This window comes from Engystomops pustulosus, chromosome 6 (genome assembly GCF_040894005.1).
Source record: "Engystomops pustulosus chromosome 6, aEngPut4.maternal, whole genome shotgun sequence".
NCBI lineage: Eukaryota > Metazoa > Chordata > Amphibia > Anura > Leptodactylidae > Engystomops > Engystomops pustulosus.
Genome location: NC_092416.1, coordinates 159374195 through 159384929, shown reverse-complemented (window position 1 = coordinate 159384929; position 10735 = coordinate 159374195). Strand labels below are relative to the sequence as shown.

General features: G+C 41.4%; 1 protein-coding gene across 1 annotated transcript in view; it reads left to right on the top strand.

Annotated features, from left to right (window-relative positions):
• Positions 1–4805: 4805 nt before the first annotated feature.
• LOC140066149 (uncharacterized) overlaps positions 4806–10735 on the top strand; it is a 77538-nt gene continuing 71608 nt past the window's right edge. Inside the window, exon 1 of the mRNA XM_072113689.1 lies at positions 4806–4862. The gene's annotated coding sequence lies outside the window, so the exon portion shown is untranslated. The remainder of the gene's footprint in view (positions 4863–10735) is intronic.

Sequence of the window (10735 nt, the reverse complement as noted above, 5' to 3'; positions counted from 1 at the left end):
ATTTTTTTTGCTAAATAAATTATCATTCACTTTGGAAAAATCTAAATCAGTGTGACTGGATTCTATATTTTGTCTACTTATGGGATTGGGACCCTATCCAGAGCACCTGAACACAAAACCATTGGTGTGCGGCACAACAGGTTGATTAGTCATGTCTGGACAGCTCCGAAAACTCTGTGTTATGTGTTTATCAATGATAGGCTGAAGCAATCCAGCTTTCCCAAGGTACTGAAGGTTATAATTGTTATTTCAGCAAAACCACTCAGCTTAGGGATTGAACAAGATATGTAGCTATAGCAGTCTCAAGGTATGTTTGCTTAATAATGCATGAAATCAAATGGTAGATTTCCTTTAAACTATGTGGTATTAATGGACATACATCCACATGAGTATATGTATACATGAGTATATACATATATATACATGAGTCAAGGAGTTGGGGTTTTTCTATGTTACCCATAATGCATTATGAGAACAATTTGGATCTGTAGCAAGTGTCTTCAGGCCATTGGTCAACCATAGGTCCCAACTCCAATGGTGGCATCCCAGCCCCCATGGAAGTTTAGAAGATGAAGTAACTTCTTGTAAGTGCTTGGAGCCTTTCGAAAAACTCAAAAATGGGACCTGACATAGAATAGTCGGCCTCTTTTTATATTTGGCACAACTAGATGGAACCCGAATGCCTCTTGACTTTCGCGGACTTTAATATATTCACGCCCCTCGCTGCAAGCCTGCTCCTGGCCAGGGAACTAGGAGAGAGCAGAAGCCCGCAAAATCCAAACACAAATCCAAACGTTGAGGTTTGCGTCCGCTCATCACTAGTTAGGATGTAACCATACACTCAGATCATCCAGTCCAAATTTAGTGGCTTAGCAAATATTATTGTGTGTATAGCATCATTTGAAGGAGAATCCAAGGTCTGAAACCCTTCAATAAAGGACTACATGTGCGAGAATATACTGTAAACATTACTGAACACTCAGTAATATTTGCAAAAGCGACCAATAGTGACAGTAAATAGTGAGGAGGTAGGGGTTATATTCTCTATTGCTTCCGGAATTATGTGGGCTTGTGTCTTTATTGCTCTGAGAATGCTGCTGGAATAGAGAAGACTCCGGCTCAGATTTGCTGTACTTGACACATGGAAGAGGTTCAGGTAACAAAGTAAATTCAAGCAAATACAGTCAGTAAATATTGGCTGTCACATTTGCTTACTCTTTAGCTCAGTGATAAGATCAGGACTTGTTATCCTCAGGAACTCTCTGTCACTCTTTGTGCTCTAATTAGTGATATTTTTTCTGAGCCAACAGCTTCAATGTAACAAAGAGGAACTTACATGCGCAAATGTGTATCCAAAAAGAGATAATCCGCGCTCCCACTTCCCTTCTGTAAACACTGTCACACTCAGTGTAGGATTTAATATGTAATTCCAATTAAATGAAGGCAGACATTACTATTCAGCCAGGCTTCAACAGAATTGTTTTTAAAAATAAAACTTGTGAAGCAGACCTGGACAGAAATGATGGTAACTGTCTTCTGCACCTCTCAGTAAGTATTTTGGCCAAACTGCTCCAATTGTCTGGGGTGTGATGCTCAATAGGATTGAGGTCCGGGCTCACGTAATAGTGAGTAGTCCAATGTGAGTAGTACTACTTCTGGATGGTCCAATGTTTTCTTCTTAGCCATTTTTGGGTGCTTTTAGCTGTGTGTTTGGGTCATTATCCTATTGAAAGAACCATGACCTGTTACTGAGATCAAGCTTTCTAACACTGGGGAGCACATTTCTCTCCCTTGATAGTCTTGAGATTTCAATGTACCTTGCACAAATCCAAGACACTGTGCCAGAGTCAGCAAAGCAGCCCCAGAACACAACAGAACCTTCTCCATGTTTCACAGTAGAATCATTGTTCTTTTCAAGATATGCTTTGTTTATTCATTTGTGAATATAGAGCTGATGTGCCTTGACAAAAAGCTTGATTTTAATCTGATAGGACATTCTCACAAAAGCTTTGTGGCTTGTTAACATGTAGTTTTGAAAATTCCAGTCTTTCTTTTTTATGATTTGTTTTCAGCAATTTTTCAATTTTATTCTTTCTTGGTCATGTCCCATTAAGTCCATTTTGGCTCAAACAATGACAGATGCTGCAATCTGACATTGGAAAGTTGTGGGCCCTTGCCGGTCGCCCATAGCACCTATATGAGGATCTTGACATACTGCGATTTATCATGTCCCTTTGCTCACATTTTTTTTAGGAGAACCATCATTTCTGTGCAGGCCTGTTTCATGATTTATTTATTTATTTATTTATTTTTTTACATTATGCTGAAGCATGGTTGAAAAGCAGTGTCTGCCTTTCCTTATTTTTACTTTTGTTAATTCAAGTTATTTCTGTGACCTTATAGGTAGGTTGACACATATAGATATATATGAATCATTTTAGAGGGACAGCCTCATCCCTCATTACTGTATAGTACTAGTTTTGGATTAGAGGGAGGTCACAGTAAGGCCTCATGCACATGAATGTGTGTGCATGCTGGTTGAAAACAACTGGGCGCAACACAGGCAGGAATAGTTGTTCTGTGATTTGCGTTGCGTGCTCCGCAATGTGAAATGCCCAATAGAAGGCTACGGGGCGCGAGCTACCCACATTGTGTCTGGTTGGCTCATGGTGTCACACACAAAAGTTTGGAGCAAATTTTGCCTTGGGGCCCACAGAATAATAATCCTGCCATGTGTGCACAGTGAATTCCCTTCACCCTGGAAGGGAGGAGGATTTTTTGTGACTTGGGGACCCTTCTCCTCTTTGGGGCCCCCTGAACACATTAACACTAAACCCTACCTGATGGCGGCCCTGGACAAACCTACTTTATACAGTTTATTTTGCTGTTTGACTCCTTTGGAAACCTATATATACATGAGCCTAGGAGTATCTAATATGTTACCCATAATGCATTACCACTGGGAGGAAAAGGTTCTCATTTATTCTCAAGTGTCTTTCGGCCATTGGTCAACCATAGGTTCCATCTCTAACAGCGGCATCCCGCTGAAAATGTCATGAGGATGATCTAAACTTTTTCCCAGATATACTTGAAGCCCATGGAAAAACTCACAAAATGTATATATTCATTGATATAAATGGAACATGCTTGATTTGAATTCTACTTGTCCACAGACATCTGACATAAGAGAAGTGTAAGGATTAGTGATGAATGGACTTGTTGAGTTTTAAGTCTCGGTTCCAAACCCCTTACTAGTGACACCTATGATTGATGCTAGCACAGATTGCAGGTGTTAAAGTAAACCTAGTGTCGGACTGGCCCACCAGAGTACCAGAGGATCCTCCGGTGGGCCCTAGCGCAACCCATTACTGAACCCCAGAGGTACTGCAGTAAACACCACAATTTGGAGACTACTAGAGTATATTTCCTTGGGGGATAATGAAGAGTGGGCCACCAAATTGATTTTCTCTGGTAGGGCTAAGGAAACCCAGTACGAAACTGAGTAAACCTATGACCAGGAGCCCTATTTTTATCTCCCCCAAATCCCCACAGAGAATAATTTATACATTGCCAGAGAGGAGGGTCCTGACAGGAGCAGAGCTATGCGGGAGATAGATGATCCAAGGGGAAGAAGATTGGGATTCCACTCTCTCCAGACCGTTGGATGTAGAAAAAAACGGACTTTCTTCTGGCGCAACCCAATTTAGGTTTAAAGCATCTGTGATGCCGTTTATTATACAAAAGGTCGATGTTTAAAACATTAAAATAAAAGGGGATAAAAGACAACGCGTTTCGCGTCCTCACTGGACGCTTCTTCAGGTCTAAAATCTTTTTAGACCTGAAGAAGCGTCTTTTATCCCCTTTTATTTTAATCTTTTTAGACCTGAAGAAGCGTCCAGTGAGGACGCGAAACGCGTTGTCTTTTATCCCCTTTTATTTTAATCTTTTTAGACCTGAAGAAGCGTCCAGTGAGGACGCGAAACGCGTTGTCTTTTATCCCCTTTTATTTTAATGTTTTAAACATCGACCTTTTGTATAATAAACGGCATCACAGATGCTTTAAACCTAAATTGGGTTGCGCCAGAAGAAAGTCCGTTTTTTTCTACATCCAACGGTCTGGAGAGAGTGGAATCCCAATCTTCTTCCCCTTGGATCATCTATATCCTTCAAAGTACCGGAGACCCTTACTGCCGGTGAGGACTAGGCAGCACCCTTTATACTCTGACACAGCGTTGTGCCTGCACGCACAACCCATCAAGGTGAGCACACTACTGTATTTAAAAGGAACATCTCCTTAAGTTTTACCTGCACCAGGAAGCGCCTGTTTTTTCTCTTCTTCTACAGCTATGCGGGAGATGGAAGGTTGAATGATGCATGGGAGGGATGCATGATGGAGTCGTTCCCTGGGGGGGGCTGCTTGTCTCTAGTCACGCCCAGTTGTCAAGGGACTTGTTTCTTAAAGGTAGATAAGTTTGATCCAAACCTGACCCTATTCCAAACATCTAATGACCAAGCCCAGGTTGAGGTTTGGCTCATCACTAGTTAGGATGTAACCATACAATGAGATCATCCAGTCCAAATTTTGTGGCTTAGCAAATATTATTGTGTGTATAGCATCTTGTAGGAAAGAATCCAGGGTCTGACACCCTTCAATAAAAAATCTACATGTCTGAGAATATACTGTAAACATTACTGAACACTCAGTAACATTTGCAAAAGGGACAAGCAGTGACAGTAAATAGTGCGGAGGTAGGGGATATATTCTCTATTGCTTCCGTAATTATGTGGTTTGTGTCTTTATTGCTCAAAAAATCCTGCAGGAATAGAGAGGACTACGGCCCTGACACATGGAAGAGGTTCAGGTAAATTAAATTCAAGCAAATATAGTCTGTAAACCTTGGCCGCCCCATCTGCTTACTCTTTAGCTCAGTGACTTATCCACAGGAACACTTTGTCACTGATCTATTTATTGATATTTTTTCTTAGTCAACAGCTTAAATGTAACAAAGAGGAACCTAAATCCACAAATGTGTAAAACTGTCCAAAAAGAATAATCTGCACTGCCAATCTCCTTGAGTAAACATTGGCACACTCATTGTAGACTTTCATATGTAATTCCATTAACTGAAGACTAATGTTGTGAGAGTACGGCTGTGGTGTTGTTATCCATATGTAGTGATACTTATGGTATACTAGATGTAGATTCCAGCATTGTCTGCTCTTAGCTAAAACAAAATACAATTGGTTAACGAAAAGATATATTTTATATCTATCTATGTATCTATCTCTCACTGTATGTCACTCACTCATTCTCCCTGTCTGTCTCTCACTCTCTCTGCTCATCTCTCTCTCACTCACTCTCCCTGTCTGTCTCTGTCACTCACTTTCCCTGCCTGTCTGTATGTCACTCACTCTCCCTGCCTGCCTCTCTGTCTCACTCTCCCTGCCTGTCTCTCTGTCTCACTCTCCCTGCCTGTCTCTCTGTCTCTCACTCTCTCTGCCCATCTCTCTCTCACTCACTCACTCTCCCTGTCTGTCTCTCTGTCACTCACTTTCCCTGCCTGTCTGTATGTCACTCACTCTCCCTGCCTGCCTCTCTGTCTCACTCTCCCTGCCTGTCTCTCTGTCACTCACTCTCCCTGCCTGTCTCTCTGTCACTCACAGTCCCTCTCTTCCAGTATGTCTCCCGCTCTCCCTGCCTGTCTCTCACTCTCCCTCTCTGCCTGTCTCTCTGTCACTTACTCTCCCTGCCTGTCTCTCTGTCACTAACTCTCCCTCTCTCCCTGTATGTCTCTCACTCTCCCTGCCTGTCTCTCTGTCACTCCCTCTCCCTCTCTGCCTGTATGTCTCTCGCTCTCCCTGACTGTCTCTCTGTCACTCACTCTCCCTCTCTGCCTGTATGTCTCTCGCTCTCCCTGCCTGTCTCTCTGTCACTCACTCTCCCTCTCTGCCTGTATGTCTCTCGCTCTCCCTGTCTGTCTCTGTCTCCATTCATGTTAACTCACACATAAGCTTTAATAAGCTACTCATTGCCTATAGTTACCTATAGTTACACTTCTATGTGTGAAAATAGCAACCAATCACTGCTCAGCTTCTAACTGCCACAGCAGCAGCAGACAATGGCTTCTGTTTATGGTTTTTAATAAGTATATTTTGGAAAGTGTGGGGTGAAAAACTAGTCTATAGCATTTCCTGAGACATAGAGAGGGGCTGTGCAAAATTTAGTTACTGTAAATGTGATGGTTAACTTTAGTGGGCATACATACATACATACATACATACATACATACATACACACACATACACTCAGCTTTATATACAGGCAGTCCCCGGGTTACATACAAGATAGGGTCTGTTCTTAAGTTGAATTTGTATGTAAGTCAGAACTGTATACTTTATCATTGTAATCCCAGCCAAATTTTTTTTGGTCTCTGTAACATTTGGATTTTAAAAATGTTGGATTGTCATTAGAACCAGGATTAAACAATAAATCTTCATTGTAGACACCTGTGATACCTGTTATAGCTGTTTATTGTAGTCTAAGGCTAAGGTACAGTAAATTGCCAACATCCAAAGGTCAGTTTGTAAGTAGGGGTCGTATGTAAGTCAGGCGTTCTTAAGTAGGGGACCGCCTGTATTAGACAACAGAAAGTGGATTGCACTAAGCAATAATCAGTTCTTCATCGGTGAAGTTTTCAAAAGAAAATCATCACTCCCTTAGGTAAAAACAATAGCAATCTTTATCAATTGCAGTTCAAACCAAAATACAGTTTTGTAATGTTTCAGGCCCCAACAGGTCTTTCCTCAGACACAGATCATGAGGGAAGAGATAGGAGAAATAGCAGTAGTAACAGCTCTACAGAACCTCTGGAGCAGTTGTGGTGTCTTAAAGCTACGCTTGATGTAGTGCCCCTTTAAGCCACGACTACTGCTACAGCTGGCCTGTGGAACAGTTACTACCTCTAGTTCTCCTATCTCATGTCTGATCAAAGCCTTGTTGGGTCCCGAAACATTACAAAACTGATTTTTGGATTGCTATATGTCTATCAATGAATATTGTTAAGGTTTATACCTAAGAGAGTAATGATTTTCCTTTAAAACTTACTGACAAAGGATGGTACCCATAGATGGTGAAGATCGGTGAGTGCCATCCAGTCACACCACTTTTAATTTCTACCTCCAAAATTGTATAATACTGTATATCCATAAATAGCTGAATAGCATAAGCATGTTTCTATTTTGATAGCCTGGATTCGGTGGAGATAATAAAAATGGTTAATTCTACATAATACTATGATATACTGAGAAAAGTATTGTATGTGAAGTGAAGTCTCCTGTCTTTTACCTCATCAGCCAGACATTCCTGTCCATAAAATGGCCGCAGATAGAGGGTCACGTGATCTCTATCGCCCCCTGCCAAAACCTTATGTTAGTATTCATAAATGTCAAGGTCCTGGCAGGGCGAGTTGCAGGATTTGTGCAATATTTATGTAACTTTTCAATGTGATTATGCCAATAGGAACTGTGTAAGATATTGCATCATGTCTAGGCAGCATGTTCATCCAACAACAGATTTACTATTAAAGCTAACATACCGATTACAAAAGAGGCTTGATCAGGTTATTGGCACATAAGGGGAATGTAACAATACAGTTTTGGCATAGAAAAAGGCACAACACACTGGCCTGGATCATTTTTCCTCAATTTGCACAAAACTTAGGCTATTGGAGTCTGCAGATTTTAACATTGCTCATGCCAGAAACATGGCATGTAAGCTTGCAAGTCCCATGCTAGAATCAATTGTTGAGAGAACTGCCGAGGCTGTCTACCTAATTAAGGATGAGGCAACCCGCAGGGCAAGAAGACATATACCAGTCTTCATACATGCCCCAAAACCGTATCACTTAAAACATATTGGAACTCATTTACCATGGGTCTGTCAGACGTATTTTCGTCGGGTTTCCCGGCGTTTTCCATTTTGCTGCGAATTGCCCCTGGATTTTGGTCCATGCAATTGGATTTTGGCACATCGGCGCCAGCTTGCACGCTACAGAAATTGGGCTGTCGTTCAACCCGACAGATTCAGAAAAGCCGCAGAATTTAAAAAAGGAATTGTGTCACAATATCAAGCACTCACATGCACCGGGAAGGAGCAGGTGAACTCCGGCGGACCTCAGCGCACAAGCTTAGTGAATCGTGGCAGACCCGAATCCTCGTCGGACAATGCACCACGGGATCGCGACAGCTTTCAACAAAAATGATTCTTTAAAATGACTAATCAGTCATTGGCCATATTAGGGAGTTTGGGGAGTGAGTGACTGCTTCAGGAGCTACTTCACAACAAAGCCAACTCTTCCACAATGCAGCACAGTGATTAAATAACTAAAATAAACTTAGCTGACCCCTCCATTCTAGGATCAGCAGGTCAGGGTGTGTTTAGAAGGTCCCATGCGGTTCTTGGTAAGTAACATGTCTTTTAAGGGCAGGACTCTGGTTCTGCCAATCAGGCCTCAGTGAAGACCTCCGGACATGTGGTCACCACTTGGCCTGTCTTTTAAATTCCCTGGATGGTATTTTTAAAGGCCATTTTTAAAGACCAGTATATTTATGTATGGGGAACTACTGGGAAAAGTTGCAATTCTGGTAACCCTAAAGGCACCCTAATCCTGTGGCCAGTTATTTTCTTTAGCAGTGACCTGCCCTTAAATGGCAATCCGCTAACAGAACCTGGAGCTGGTCGTGCCTGCTGTGATCTTATAACATTATTTTTTCTATTTAAACTCTATGCTGCATATGTATTGCTTTTGGGAATCAGACATGGAGTACATATCCATTTGTTTGCTTAGAATTAATGCTTTGGGACTTCATTAGAAGTTTGGGCCAGGTTCAGCTCAAGTTCCACCTGTTGAATCTTGAAATTGGTGCCGGGGCCGCATGCCGGTATCAAACTGCTGGCGGCACTGGGCACCGGAGGATGGTTGCTCCCTGATAACTAGAAGCTGATGGACCCCAGTGCAAAGTCTGTTCCAGGCCCCCGACTATAATTTATGGTTTATAGTAATAGTTACTCCCCTGATCAAGGGCATTACTGGTTGGGGTTGGGCTTTAAAACCAAAACAGGATTTTAAAATTCAGATCAGGTCATCAGCGGCAAGCAGGCAGCAATGAACCTTACTCCGGACAGAAGGTGACCTGATTAGAAGATTGTAGTTACATTGGGAAACTTCCGAATGACGACTATGGGTGTTACTGGTTGGGGTCTGGGTTGAAGTACCTGAATAGGAATTTAAAATACAGATTTGGCTGAAGTTGGCCAAACTTGAAATTAACGGGTCTGCTAATTACACCAATTACAGTACATGCTAAAATAAAAGTGTTCTAGCAGGCTCAAGATATCAATGACTTAACTTTGAGATGAATCATCAGGATCAGATCACAACTGCGAACAGCTGAGTATGTACAGAGTTGTGTCATCGCTTATCTATTGTGAAAATAGTTAATCAATGTCGTTAACCCTATTAAGTTTTACTGATTTAATCTTCGTTCAACTTTTTAGCTCATTGTATACATTAAACTTTCAGAGATGAATTTGCACGCGTCTTACCATCTGTATATTGTTATTGCTGGTGACCAAGTGCATAAGCAAGAACAATAAGCAGGAGATAAATATGACATTTACTAATCTTTTTTCTTGGAAGAACATCAATCTCTTAAAGATAACAGTGTCTTCATATAATTCATACTTTACTGAACAATGGGGCCATTTTCATGCCCGGGTATATATGAGTGAAACAACCAGGGAGCCTTTTGATAGCGAGCATTGCACAAGACATTGGGACCTTCCATGTCAGAGGTACTTTGCTGTTGTATAATTGGTTATACCTTTTATCATCTATACAAATTATTGTCTTGCTATCTTAAAGATAAACTTTTTTGTAATCATAAGCTGTACATTAATCAGTTCATAGGAATTTGAATGAGAAATGCTTTTTTTTGAAGGATCAATGTTAGGGTCCAGTTATAGTTATTCAAGAACATCAGATAGACACAGTCATTGCTGGCAATGGAGGTAGTGGTTGGGAGAGGGGGGTAATAATAGGACTCCAGTTAAAGGCCTAGTTTGTTTTACAGGTTCTAGAGTCACAGAATCCCCTCTGATGACAACAGTGTCAGATATTCCGATCCAGTGTCCATTCTAGGATATAGTCAGAAGTCAGATTGATAGATCATAACATTGTATTTTTAAGCCATGTAAAACAGCTATTTCTGCATTTACTAAGAACAGTACAGTCTGTACTCCGGGCAGTTTGGCTGTGTAGTGTGCAGGTGGCGCCAGATTCAGGATTTCTACAACATGTTCTTCATGAATCTGGTGCCCTCTCGACTGCTCTGACACAGTGCACCACTGTTTTTGGTGCACCTTTAACATGGGGCGTGCAACATACTTCTGTCAGACTTTGTATGTTAAATCTGGTGCACAGTCCCACTGAGCACCAGAAATCCCCCCCCCCCAAAAAAAAAAGAAATCAGACAGAAAACTGGTGAAATTGCTTTAGTAAATGTGCCCCATTGTACCTATTTCCTAGCTGGCTTAGATACAGAAATGATCTCTGAGTTTGATTTCTGACCAGAAGTCAGAAATCAAACTCAGAGATCATTTGAGCTAGCAATCAAGTAAATAGAGACAGATACAGTAAATCTAATAAAATAAGAAACAACAAATGTGAATTGTAGA